Genomic DNA, 14,589 nt, shown 5'->3' with positions numbered 1-14,589 from the left:
ATAGCTGGAGTTGTTCTCAGTGTTCAATACCTGGAGGAGCTATAAATAAGTTTGACCCTGCATAAAATTAACTCCTTCTGTTTGAGTTCCAGTTCACTCTTCTGCAGGTTGTGTCTCAGACAGTTAGAGACAGCGATGTGTTGGTAATCGGACATCAGGGTTTTTTTCCAGGCTTCTTGTCACCTGGAATGTTGGAAAAATGGTATTAACTAGTCTATACTTCAGCATCCCCACCTACAAATATTCATTCTGTTGACCTGCTCTTTGCATCTAAGCAAGTTGACCAACCAATATGAAAAAAGAATTAGGGTCTTTTTAAATTGGAGACCTTACAGTGTTTTTTTTTTTTATAGATGATGCTTTATTTATGATTAAAGCAGTCCAATTTGCCTTCATAATAGAGCCTTTTTCATTTAAATATACCATCAAGTGATTACAGAAATTGGACGAGGATCAGAAAGATCTGTAATTATTAATGATATTCAGGATGGCTGAGCAGTAGGTGTTTTCCTATTTGGATAGTCAAATATATCTAGGGAACAATTACAATGCAATGTAGGAAATAAAATGCGGATTTAAATACAGTGATTACTTCTTAACTAGGATCTGGTCTTTTGACATTTCCTGTCCATGGATGCCAATATCTTTTAATATTTGTTATAGTTCATGGTTTTGAGACAGTTTTAGAATGTAATCTCATTTTTCATAAAACAATGAATTTTAATGAAATATATGCAAATAACAGTTCTTGAGTTGATTGAAGAAGTCATAAGAATGAAACGTTGCTTTAATGGAGGCATACGTTTTATATTCTGTGGAGCTGGTTTGAGACAGCTGGAAGCTAGTTTGTGATGGAAAAACCGCAGGAAGGGCTAAATTACAACGGTGAATGAGATGTTGATACAGTATCTATCTATAGATAAGGCTGAGAATAATGCTTGCTATTTCTGTCTTAAAACTGAAGATTGTTAGCAATGTTCTGGTGAAGGATCAGCGAGCACTACTCTTCTTTCAGCTCTGATGGTTCTTGATGTGAGCAACTGTCCTCCAGGTACTGCACTGGGATCAGGAAGCTCATTTGAATTAATGTGAGAGTAGGATTTGAGCAGAGATACCGAATGATGTGTTCTGTTTTCAGCTCTGTTCTAACACAGCAGGCAAGCGGTTATCTTTAAGAACTTAAATACTCGCTATAGGGTCAGTATGACTCCATGACTTGCACTTAAATTTTTATTTAAGGGGAGTAGGCCAGCAGGCACCATCTCAGCTGCCTGATTCTGGACCTTTCCTAGACGTAGACATGCAGACATACCAGTAACTGAGCCTTGGGGGCCTCTCGGAGCTTATTCAGTCTCTGGCAGCTGCACTGTGTGTCCAGTTCCCATCCTTGATGTCGTGATTTCAGTGGGTTTTGCCAGGAGAAATTTTATGGCTGTCCAGAGCATGTGGCAGAAACTGTTTCTAGGACTTCTGAGGAGCTTTTAGGGAATCTCAGACAGGTTAAGTTCTCACACTTTATGCTTTAATTGCTGAATTGGAACCATAATCTGCACTTGGATTAAGCCTCTTCTAACTTCCCCCTAATCGCTTATGTCACTGAAGAGAAGGAAAGGTTGCACGTACACGTATATCATCAAGTCCTATGTGCATATCACAGGCAAAAGCTCCATCGCTCTTAACTGGATGGAAGTGTGCCTGCATAGTTCTAGATTCCTGAAGATTGAATTATAAAGTTGTATACCTTCAACTGGGTTTTTTATAAAATAAAAAAAAAAATTAAGTACAAGAACATTTTAATGAATATACTGTGCTTCCACGGTGTGTTAAGATACCTGTATAGCTACAGATACATAGATATGGACAAATATCTTGAAACCTTTCCAAGCTCTAACCCATTGTTTAAAAACTCATGACCTCTACTTTTTCAAAAGCCTGCCGGTAGAGAGCATTATGACAGTACCCATAGTAGGTTAGTGCGATAAAGCGATAGAAAACCCGCTTCTGTCTTTACTTACTGAAGACAATTTTTCTGGTAGAGTCAGTGACTGTATCGATGCATTAAGAAGCAAGGGATTTGTGTCTGTCTGTCTCCTGTTGCTTATTAACAAAAAAGTTAGTGAACTAATCATGGTGAAATGGTATTCTTGTAATGCAGACAGGTTTTGTTTTAATACTTACTTTGTGCGTAAATAATTACTTCAGTAGTTTAATGTTTTCCAGCCAAAAGCTTCAGAAACAGGCTGCCAAATCAGCAGACATCCCGTTTTGGTCAAAAAAACCCCTGTACTTTTTGACAGTAATCATGGCACAGAAAGTATATGTTTGAGTCATGGGAGCTGGGGGTACTTTTGCCTGATGGCTCACAGGCTCTGAGCCCCAACTGCAGTTTGGGAGATGTGGCCATCCATCCACCTTTTGAAAGAAGGCTAAGAGCAGAAGTAACAAGACTAAATTAGCGTTACTGGTGAAACACCTGCTTAAATGTACCGGAATGTTTTCAGCTCTGACACATCAGCAATCTAAACAGAATTTACCTTCTTGTTTCCTGGTGAGCCCCACCCAGGCCACTTTTCTTTTGTAATACCGACTTTCAGGGAAACCAGCACTTACCCGGGAGGAGGAGGGTGAAGATGCTGAGGGAAGAAAGGTGTAAAATCCATGGCAATGGACCTTAGTTCTCAGCCTGGGACTCCACTGAGGCATCACTGCCCTTGGGCTCCACGAGCAGAAATTCCACTTGGAGTGTGGTGGAACAGCAGAACTTTGTCTGCAAGCTGTGCTCAGAGGTGAAAAACCTGCTGCAGCCCTAGAAAAGTGTGACACTGAACAAGGAAATGCCATGATTTGTTACAGGTGCTAAGACAATCCCTGCTAATGACGAGGAAGGGACAGAAAAATCTTCCTCAAACCAATACTCAGAATCTTTTGTGTATGAAATGCAGCATGCTCAGCTAGAGGTATTTAATGTTTCTAAATGATTTTCAAAGAACTTTAAGTTGTGGAGCACTGCATGTGCTTTCTAGCTTTTGTTCCTGACTCTTTAGGTGACTGAGGTATGAGATAATGACAGCTCCTGAAGCGGGGAAATTTTTATAGGCAGTTTTAAATTGTTCACAAATGTCTCCTTTTCTTCCTACTCGTAATTGAAATGAAGAATTGTGTTATTCTAAGCAGGATAAAATTGGTTTACAGGGCGATTGCAATGTACAATCTTTGGAACTCATCTAATGAACAGCAGCCTTGAGGCCCCCATTGAGATCAAGAAATGTGATTATAAAGACTGGGGGTGACTGTGATAATGTCAGGGGTTAGGTTTTTGTAAACGAGTGGGGGTTTGGACTTTATTGTTGCAAAACTAGCAGACTATTGTAGAAAGAAGATTCTCTTTTCTTTTTCTTTTTTTTTTTTCTTTTCTTCCTACCCTGAGTGTTTATACCGTGCCCCGTCGAAGAGTGTTTATGCTTAAATTTAGCCCATCTTCCTCTGGCAACCTGCACCCTCTTGGCCTGCCTTGCTGGCAGCTGATGCCACTCACTGCTGCAGCCTTTTACCTGAGAAAAACTGAGGAAAAAAATGGGAGAAATCAGCTCAAACCCCAAAATGCCACAAGCAGGCTCAGGGAGCGGATGGTTGTTGGGAAGGGGCGAGTGAGCAGCAGAGCCTGGTGGCCCCTCGGCGGAGCCCGTCGGTCGCCCCACGGAGCCCCGTGGTGGCCCTGTGGAGCCTGGCAGCCCCTCAGCAGAGTCTGGCGGTTGCCCCATGGAGCCCGGCAGCCTCTCGGTGTCCCCGCGGAGACCGGTGTTCGCCCCGCGGAGCCCAGCGGTCCCTCGGCGGGGCGCGGAAACCGGCGGTAGCCCTGCGGAGCCCGCCGGTGTCCCCGCTGGGCGCGGAGCCGCCCCTGGCGGCGTCGGCGTTGCCGTCGGGCCGTTGGCTGTTGCCATGGCTCCGGCAAGCCGGGGGAGCCCAATGAGGCGTCTGCGGCAGCGCCGGCAGCCAGCACCAGCCATTTTGCTGAGGGGACAACAATGTGACACATCGCGCCGGGCTCCGCCGGGGAATAAACACGAGAGCTCGTCGGCGGGAAGGGGAGGAAGGGGCACGCCGGTGAGTACCTGCGGCTGCTCGGCGCGCCCGCCAAGCTGCCATTTTGACAAGGGCGGCGGGCGGGCGGGCGGAGGAGGAGCGCGGCTCGGCGGAGCTGCGCGGCCGCTGTCAGGCAGCGGAGCGGGGTTTTGTGTGGTAAAGGCGAGGTTTCTCCGCAGTGTCGCTGCTCGGAGGGAGAGCCGGTGAGCGGGAGAAGGCGGCTGCCCGCCCTCCCTCCCCTCCCTCCGCGGCGCTGCCCGGGCAGGTGCGGGGCCGGGCGGGCGGGATCCCCGGCGCTGACGGCCGGGCCGGGCCGCGGGCTGAGGGACGCCGCTGTCCCGAAGGGGGAACCCTCGGTTTCTGTGAGAGAGGTACGGCTTGGCACCCGCTGCTTCGGTTTCCCGAAAGAAAACTGAGGAAAACCATGGGAGAGAATCCGCTTCGTGCCGGTCGCTCAGCGGGCAGGTATCTCCGCATTAGAAGGTTGGCTTGGCTGGAGCGGGTGCTGCATTAATTTATCTGATTGCATTGTTACATATTGCAACGTGGTGTTCCATATGGCTGCAGATTCAGAAAGGTGTTTCCAGTAGTTAGTAACATTTCATGCTTTCGTTTTCTGGCAAAAAGAAAGGATTTATTTATTTATTTATTTATGTATGTTTATTTTTCTTAGTGCCTTTTGCCGTCAGGGTAGCACTGAGGTAATAACAACTTGCCAGCCCTGAATCGTCGCGAGGGGAATTGATGCATTGTGCTCAGCCTCAACGTAACTAGATTTAAATTGTCCAACTGCCGCTCTGCGCTATGTAGGTCATAATAAAAAGCAGCTTTTTTTCCCCCCAGCTTTCGACGGACTGCATGCCCCAGTGCCGGGGTTGATGAGGTTGTGGTCCTTGTGCTGTTAAGAGTAGTGGTACTGCAGCCAGCTCACGCCTCCTTTTTTTTTTTTCCTTTTTTTTTTTTTTTTTTAAGATATCACACATACCGTGCTAGACAGAGCACAACACGCCCATTGTGTCCCTGCCTTTGGCCTTCAATAAAAGGAAGGAAACCAGCACTCCACATGGAGCACGAGCACATTAATAGCACAAGGCAGTTAAACTTTCTATGGAACAATCTCAGCCATTCTGAGGTGGGCCGGAGAAGGGAGAGAAAATAAAAGCGTGAAGGCAAGGAAATAATTGAAATGGGAGCGGTCTGATTGGGTCCGTGTATTGATGCTGTAGATTTTTTTTTCAGTGCAAAATGGATTGGTCTGAATAGTTGCTAGTCACAACACATCTGATTTAGAGATGAAAACGGTAGTTAGACCTAGGTCAATAAAACCGCAGTCACTCAGTACAGATAAAGCTTGTATTAAAAGTAGCATTTTGTGAACTGCCAACTGTATTGTCAGAGTAATACAATTCCTGAATTAGCTAATACTGAAATGCATTAAATTATTCTGACAGCTGAACCAAACATTCTGATTCACCTCGCATCTATAGAAAATGAAATTATATTTTGGTCTTAACTCTTACTTAATAATTATATGGATTTAAATCACACTGAGATGAGCCATTTGTTTGGGCAGTTGAGTGGGCATCAAATCAAGAATTTGAGGTCTGGTATCTTTATAGTTAAATTAGTAACCAGTGTTCTGTAATTGGGAGCCAAATTCCAATGTGTTATTTCTGTATATATATCTTGCAAAGGTATTTGGACAAGCATGTTCAGCAGCTATCCCTCAAATGAGACATTGCATTTGGAAACAGCAATATATAAATGGATTGCTACTATGCATTTTCTCCATTAGAAAAGCTCCATCTCACTTGAATCATTCCAGGATTTTGTTATTTGGTGAATGCACACCCCAACTTCTTTTTCTATACCTCTGTGTAGGGGTCACACAGTAAGTTGTTTAGAGAACTCCTTTCATCTGTGTTCTATAAAGTGGAATGTGCATTTACAGTGTGGTACTACATGAATATTTATGATCGAGTCTGTAATTACGATGAAAATTATAAACAAGCACAGCTGATTTCCTTTAAGGTGTTTGTAAGCCTTTAACAAAGAGATAGAGAGCTTTTGTTATACCACTAAGAAATACCGATATAGCAGTATGCAAAACACGCAGGATTTTGCAGTTCAAGGTGGATATAATCTCACTATGAAGAATTTATGGTGTAAGAAAACAAGTGAAGACTGGCTATGACTAATCACTAAGCAGTGTGCACCCGTTAGGTGCTGACAGATGCATCTTAGTCGTCTCTGTTATTTAAAGCAGTATTCTGTGCTCTTCCCATTTTGCTTTTCTCCCTTTGTCTTTTTTCTCATATCAATTCCCAGCTTCCCTCTGTTTCCTTACTGTCTCTTTGGCAACATCTGATCCCCTCAGAGCTATTTGTAAATCAAGTCGGTGACTGTCAGTAATGGCCATGGAGGTGCTGCAATAGAATCTGGTGTGGAGGAAGAATTTAAATGAGTTAGAGGTAAGAAACAGCAACTAAGTAAAGAGTGTATCCAGTATGAACTCATTCCATATGATGTAAGGTGGTAGAATTGGGTATAGAATTGGGTCACTGATGCAGAAATCAAATGGGCATGAAGGGAGAAGGGACATTTTTCAGCTTATGGTGAACTGAAGCGTACTTATAAACAGAAGGCTTACAAGAAGACCTTGACAGTAATATGACACAGGACAAATTGGGTATTTTTGCATTGGAAAGGGTGACATCAAGTTCCAGTTGAAGTCTAGAAGTTTTTCAGGTGTCAGTGGAGTCATGTTTTCTATCCAAGAGATGATTATACATGATTTGAAAGTCTGTAGGTTATGCAAAGTCAGGCTCTCCCTTGGTCAGCAATGATGTAAATAACATCAGCTGTCATGCTTTAACATTAGTCGCTTCAGACATTTTTTTAGACTGATGACCTTCGAAGGTGACTCTGGGCTCATGTTCTGTGCTCATGAACAGGTTACTAACAAAGCAAAAGGAGGCAGATGAATCTGAAAACACAGTATCATGGTAGCAGGCGCAAATAGTAATAGAAATGAGAGAACAGGATGACCTAAGAAGGTAGAATCAAGTGGTATGGTAGTTTTTGGTTATGTTGCTTGTTTAAAAAAATCAGCTTTGAGCAAATAGTGATAAGCATCAAACAACCATGCAGTCTGTGGAGCACAATAACCTTATGAGAGGGGTAGTGTAGGAATGTGTTATCTACGCTCAGCCTATGGACTGTTCTCTGTGTTCTTACACATATGACCAAGCTGTGCGTAACAATACAGATGGCATGTGCCCAGGGAACACACTCTGCTATCGAATTAGGGTACATTGTATAGTGTTACACTATGGAACGGCCGAATGTCACTTCTCTATCGGAAGGATCAGGTATTGAATATAATACACCAATGTTGAGGTTACATCTGGAGCGGGCAAATTGCGTCAGATGTGACCTTGGAACAATATTTCTGCTCCAGTGAGGCTGTCTGCACAAACATGGAAATAAAAGTTGACAATTCCTGCTTGTTTGTAAACTAGAATTTTACAAATGTATATTTTGGTATTGTGTCCTGCTACTCTGATATTGATCCTTTCACATATCACTATTTCAGTATGGCATTAAGCATGTTACTTATTGCCAGTTTGTATTTTTACTGTTGAATGTAGTGTATAGCTTCCTGTTTGAGAGATAACTGTGCCATAGATACTGTGTTCATTTTTTGTCAAATAATATGGCAACTTTTAATGAAAGTATTTTAACAAAAGTTGACCTTCCTGAAATTAGGAAGTTTCTTTATATTCTAAGGCTAAAACAAAAGCTAAAAAGACTTTCAAAGGCACTGATGTAATGGAAAACCTCACGTATGGGAGGGAGAAGGAAGAGAAGTAAATACTTAAAAGGGCAGCATGTATCTGAGTAAAGGCGTGCTGGATGACCACATTCTAGATCTACTCCTGCTTTCAGTTTTTTTGAAGCATGAAATGTATTTTTCTGTTCAGATGTATTGTTCCATAACAGTGATGCATCATAGCTAATGCTGCTGTAAAGCAGGAAATTCCAAAGACAGAGCCTTTTCTTCTGTTATTTCTAACTTCTCCCCCTAAATAGATTGATTTTTTTTTTCTTCTTTCTGAACTGAATAAAGACAGTGTTCTGATTCATCCACCCTTAAAAACCTCACCAACCACCATCGGGGGGCTGAACAGCGCAGATGTGGTTCTGTGTTCTTAAGTAACCTGAGTAACAGAGTACACTGTTTTAAGAGCTGATGCTGAAGATCCCAAGCCTCAAAGGATGGGGGGGGGAAATACCATGGCAGGAAAAGCAGCCCTTCTTCCTCTCAATCTTTACTATGATCAAACTATACAGTAAACTTTTTCGTTAGCCTTTTCAGAAAATCACTGTTAAATAATGCTAAGGCATAGAACAATGAAAAGCTTTACTTATTTTTAGGGCACTTGTCTTGCATTTTTTGTGCAAGTATTAAAGCAGTGTACAACTGAACTGTTTCATGGGTAACTAAAGCTATCCCTACTTTAGCAGCAGTTGCTGGTTAGCTAAATTTGTCCACAAGCATAGTGGTTTTACTCTTTTGCTTCTTCAGGACCCAAAAGAAAAGGGAGTGACGCATGAGGAAACCTAAGGGGAATGGAATCAGTAACTGCAGTTCTCGTAGCTGAAAATCAAATTTGTTGAGGCTTGTAAAAACAGTAAAATGCTTTGATTTCTAAAGGCTGCATTTGTTTATAGGATCAACAGTTATGCTACTAAGAAACCAATAGTTGCAACTGAAGGTCAAAATAGGTAGGAAAGGTCTTTGTGGTATTTCAAACAGTCTGTAAGCAATGGGTCCAGTTCCTTACTAAACTTTTTTGGTTTTTTGTTTTTTTTTTTTTTTGGAGCAGCATCAATAGGTGAGGTCTCAGTTCCACTGCAGTAAGACTTAAAGGTAGTTGTAATGCTTCTTGCCAGGCTTGGGGCTGGATGGTGTAGCCCACGATGAGATGGGATAGGGACTGTATCAAGAGCAGGACAGCCATGGAGTGTTCTTTTCAGCATGTTGCCATGTTGTCCGAGGACTCATTAAGTGTCGCCTGAATGTAAAGCTTCATCACCATAGTATACCTTTTGTGTTATCATGTTTAATAAAGCCACGTATTTCTCAGTGGAATAGGCACAAGTGTGGGAAGCCTCAGAAAGCACAGCGTGGCACCTTGCAACAAGACATAGGTATTACTTAAACATTATATCAGTAGTTAAAGTGATGAAGGTGCAAAAGATATAACAAGATTTCCTGTGTCAACAAGTTATAAATATTTGTACCTGAGGTAAGAATTTGAAAGACACATTAGCAAATTAGAGAGATCAAATGGGTGTTCTTGATGAAATTTAGTGACCCATCTCTAGATTTAGCAATAATGAATACCAATAAAAGAATAGAAATAAGGATTTCTGAAATGTAAATTGTGGAAGAGATATTTGTGCTTGAGTTTATCATATATAGAAAAGTCAGAATGAGTTATGAAAGCAGAGTGGTCAGATTTATATTTTTATTATGATTAATGAAATTAAGTGTAAAAGCAGACTAGACTATACCACAAAACCTGTAAAAGTACAAATTTAAATTCATAACAGTTAGGATTAAGAATGCTTTTGGTCTTTTCATTTGAATAGAATGCAAATATAAACAAAGCATCTCATGGCTGTTTACAGCTAATCTCATAAACTGTTTTGAATCTGACTAGGACTGACTGATACTCAGTAGGACTGAATTCCTAAAAGCTAATCCTTTGCCAAAGTTTAGTTTTAGCAAATGAGAGGGGGGATGCTGGCCATAATTCAGCTATGTGGATCAATTCTGATGTCTGAAAAATGCATGGACTAGAAATTACATGTTACCGCAGAGGTCTCTGTGCATATGAACAGCATTTTCACTACTTGAAGCAACCACAGGGGAAAAATAGTGATTCGGGGCAATAGGACAAAATGTGGGGTAGACAGTTAAATCATGTGCTTGAATGTTGTCTGTCTTTGAATGTTCATTTTCTCTTAATATTAAAATATTAGACACAATTATGAAACAAAAAATAATTCCTTTTTTGTAAGCATAAACATGATCTGAAATCAGGATATCACTGGCACCAAGTTTTCAAGCAGGTGCAAAATGACATTTGTAAGGCACTAAATGCCTGTTTCTCATGGAATTTCATGTTCATTTGAGAACCTCAGATTCTCTATTCTGTTATGTAGACAATGACAGCTTTTGTAGTTCCTTGAACTATGATAATTGGTATGAGGTAGTTATTGATTGGTGAGAATTACAGAGAACTGTATTTTACGAAGGCTGTTTGGTAAATCTCTAGTGCAGAATGTTTTGCTCTCCGATGAAGCAGGCAGTGTGGGCCATCATACAAATTGGGTGGGTTAATGGGTTAGATGGCCCCAGCTTTGGCTTGGTATTTCAGCTGCTGTTTTTAAACATCATAAGACATCTGTGGAAGTTCTGAATTTCAAAAAGACTGTAGCTTTTAAGGCAATCCTACACTGTAGTGATTGGCCTAGATGGAGTATATAATAAATAATTCCCTTTTGAACGTGGAAGTCGCACTACTGACTTCTGTGTGTTTTGTGCTTTACACTTCTTAAAATCTTAAGCAGCTATTGTCTGAGTTAGGCATCAACCCTGTATTTTTTTCCTACTAATAGTAATGATTTTAGAGACAAGTGAGCAGTAGCAACCCAAAGGGATGCCAGTGGAAAACACTCAGTATATATCATTTAAGTCATCTATTGATGGTGTACATCACACCGCTCCTTCAAGCCAGTTATGCATTTTGTACATTTTAATAAGCAAATTCTGACAGAAGCCATCAGTTGCCAGCACAGTTTTTATTTAACTTAATTTCTAGTGAATTTCTAATGAACAGGGAACTCCAAGCAGTGACATTGTTCCAGATAATCACATTTGTGTCAATTTCACTGTTTTTCCTTTGGAGAAATCCGTATTTGTTAGGAATCTCGAGGAAATAATAATTTCAGTGTGACTGATGCAATCAAATGGTTTACTTTGAATAAGTAAAATATAAAAGAGGCTAATCGAATGAAGTGCTACTGTATGAGAGCTAAGTGAGACACTGACAGGTTTGACAGTAGAATAAAGACCAAACCAAAGACTTTGTTTTGACATACATGCAGATAATCAGGCAAATTCAAGTCTTTTAACAGACCTCTTCTATAAGGGTCACTCTACTGATACGGATCATGTAATCTGAGCCTTGCAGATTATCATTCTACTTTTAAACAAGTACAAGAGAGAGGTTTTTAATTCCTTATTTGCATAGCTGTAGATTTACATGTTCACATGCTTTTGGCAGCGGCCTTTGATTCACAGATGACTGATTTATGGACTTGAGCGCAAAGGCCAGATTCAGGACTCACTTTATCATCAAGACCGCAAACTATACAAAAACTGTTTGGAAGTCTGCACCTGTTCTAGTTAACACATAATATAGCGAAGCATGGGGAGGATGCCTTCCAACTTGAGGCAGTGGTTTTCTCATGAGCAAGGCAAAAAGAACTGCAGAGACATTATGCTAAATTAAAGCAGGTGTGAATTTGTTTACTTTTTGTAATATTTAGTGGTGTAATTATCTTAAATATAATTTGCTGAAGTGTAAATAAGTCACTACTGAGCTAAAAACCACAAGTGAAAATAAACATGTCAGTATCACTACGAAAGAGCTACAAAAGGGACAACAGCAAATAGGTGTTACACTATTTCTATGTAGATGCACTTTCAGTTCTGGCATTCACTCTGTGTCATTAGCCATCAGAAGAGAATCACGGAATCACGGAATCTTCAGAGTTGGAAGGGACCTCTAGAGATCATCTAGTCCAACTCCCCTGCTAGAGCAGGGTTGCCTAAAGCACATCCCTCAGGGCTGCATCCAGGCGGGTCTTGAAAATCTCCAGAGAAGGGGACTCCACAACCTCCCTGGGCAGCCTGTTCCAGTGCTCTGTCACCCTCACTGTAAAGAAGTTTTTCTGTGTATTTGAACGGAACTTCCTATGTTCTAGCTTGTGCCCATTGCCCCTTGTCCTGTCGCTGGGAACCATTGAAAAGAGCCTGGCTCCGTCCTCCTTAAACCCACCCTTTAGATACTTGTAAACATTAATCAGGTCCCCCCTCAACCTTCTCCAGGCTAAAGAGTCCCAGCTCTTTCAGCCTTTCCTCATAAGGGAGGTGCTCCAGTCCCATAATCATCTTGGTTGCCCTTCGCTGGACTTGCTCCAGTAGTTCCCTGTCCCTCTTGAACCGGGGAGCCCAAAACTGGACGCAGTACTCCAGTTGTGGCCTCACCAGTGCAGAGTAGAGGGGGAGAATGACCTCTCTCGACCTACTGGCCACAGTCTTTCCTATGCAGCCCAGGATGCCATTGGCCTTCTTGGCGACAAGGGCACATTGTTGAGAAAGGGCAGGTGAATTCTTTCCTAAGGAATGGATAAAAGGACTGTCTATCTGAGTTGCTATTTAAAGAAAACTCTTGTGTTTAAGTAATTGTTTCTATCAATATTAGATCATCAGCATGCACAGAAGGGATTAGGGTCTAGTTCTCTTTGCAATAAGTGCTGAACATAAAAGATGAAACACACTTGATTGCAAAGTGAAGAGCAGGTTTATTAACAGCTGGCTTTGTCCACCACTTGACCATGATATCAGTGGTTTCCAGATTTCTTATAGCAGAAATCAAAATTTAAAAGGAGTTTGAGGAACAAGCAAATAGAAGCTTTGTAGATAAATTTGGGAAGTGTTCTTTTGATAAAAGGTGACTGCTTCTTATGAATGGATGAAAGGTGCGTGCGCGTGAAAACCTGAGCAGATGTTGTCCAAAGCTGTGATGAGAGTTTTGGGCATTGCAAGAGGAGACAGAAAGAGAATGATGGAAGTGCTTGTAAGGGAAGAGGAGAAAGGCATAATTGCTGCAGTGAGAAGACAAGGAGCCGGCTGGATGTGCCCACTCCTCTGGGGCAGGGACAGGTACAATGGCTTCAAAGCAAAAAAACTAGAGTGGTCTCATGGGGCGCATTTTTCATAGATGAGAAAGCATTACCTAAAACTATGGGCCCAGACACTGTAGTTAAATTGTGGGATGACAGAAGCCTAAATCAATAGCATTCCTGATGGGGGGGGCAAAAAAAAAAAAAAAGTCAGACTTCAAAGACGCTGTGGAGAAATCAGCCCTCTCAGGAAAAACTACAACACACTGCTTAGGAGAGTGAAGGGGAAGCAGGTGTGGAGGAAAAATGAGCCAGGTCCTTGGAGAATTCACATGCTTGAGTATCCAAGGTCTTGCAGTTTTGTTGTGTTATGTTTGTTGGTTTTTTTTTTTTTTTAAAAAAGTCATTATATTTGCATTCTAGTCAAATTTCTAGCCTATGCGCAGTGTGCCAGGGCATCACACAGTTTTATTTTTTTAATTGTTTTTCAGTCTTGATATGTACACTTACGAATTCCAATCCCAATTTGCAGATTTGAAAACAAATTGATCCCCTTCTGTGGTTTTATTGTTTATGTTGCATTTTATTCTTGGGAGACCCAGATGGTTAAGTCTTGGCTGTTCATAAGCACTTTAGATCAAGCATTAGAAGTTTGGCCTGTGTTTTCAAATCAATAGTTATGTGAATATCCATTATGGAAATGGGATTCTCTCTAGTTATCTTCCACCAGCAATGGAATAATGTGAAATACCTGAGCGATGGGGTCAGGCAGTAAGTAGTTTGGAGGCAAGTGTAATGCTTCATAAAAGAAGTTGCTGTGGTGCTCAGTTTAGCTGGCCATTGTAAAAGAGGGAACTTGATGCTCTCCTTCTGGAGTCTGTACCCTTACACCATCTATGAAACAGCTCTTGACTCTCTCAGCTATCTGCTCCTTCTGCTATCTGTGTATTTGTTGATTCTCCACTCTGATTTGTGTCCATTGGTTTTCTACCAAATTGTTTTAACAGGGGCAAATTGTGTTAGAATATTAGTGGGATACGTTGTGTGTTTTGCTTTATATATGCCTGTGTATTAGGACTGCAAATTCTTTATGGAACGTGTCCATTTCTCAGTGCACGTACTCGATTTTCAAATTATCAGCTGAGCCGGAAGCTTCAGTGCAAACATGGCTTAAAAGAATAATTATATTGCAAGCTTTCTTGTGTGTAGACCTCTCAGAAATCTACATAACTCTACTGTCATCTTCAGTATCTATGGACTTTATCTTCCAGTATGTTTAGGAACAGCTTCTCTTTACGTTCATTAAAAGCGTGTTTTTCTTAATTCATTGCAGATAATGCTGTGAAAGTTTCACGCTCAATACTTAAAATTGTAAAAACATTCTAATCATATATGTAAATAAATCTCCTTAAAAGAAGCCACTCCTTTTTTTACTGGATTTATTTTCTCTAGTGTTGACATGTGGATAGTTTTTGATGAGAAGCTTTTTAAAGGTTGCCCAAAAGCAAATCGTTTTGTTAATGA

At 41.3% G+C, this 14,589-nt stretch overlaps 1 protein-coding gene across 35 annotated transcripts in view; it reads left to right on the top strand.

Moving 5' to 3' along the window:
* Window positions 1-14,589, top strand: part of SORBS2 (sorbin and SH3 domain containing 2) — a 243,112-nt gene that overhangs the window by 69,483 nt on the left and 159,040 nt on the right. Inside the window, exon 1 of one of the 35 annotated variants that reach the window (XM_054203740.1) lies at window positions 3,769-4,104. The exons of 31 other annotated variants lie outside the window; for them this stretch is intronic. The gene's annotated coding sequence lies outside the window, so the exon portion shown is untranslated. Of the gene's footprint in view, window positions 1-3,768; window positions 4,105-4,356; window positions 4,567-14,589 lie in introns of those variants that run through there. 3 more of the 35 variants (XM_054203749.1, XM_054203746.1, XM_054203747.1) reach the window with 3 other exon arrangements.

This window comes from Rissa tridactyla, chromosome 5 (assembly GCF_028500815.1).
Source record: "Rissa tridactyla isolate bRisTri1 chromosome 5, bRisTri1.patW.cur.20221130, whole genome shotgun sequence".
NCBI classification, from domain to species: domain Eukaryota; kingdom Metazoa; phylum Chordata; class Aves; order Charadriiformes; family Laridae; genus Rissa; species Rissa tridactyla.
The sequence above is the reverse complement of the archived record's forward strand: the minus strand, read 5'-3'. Positions and strand labels throughout refer to the sequence as shown.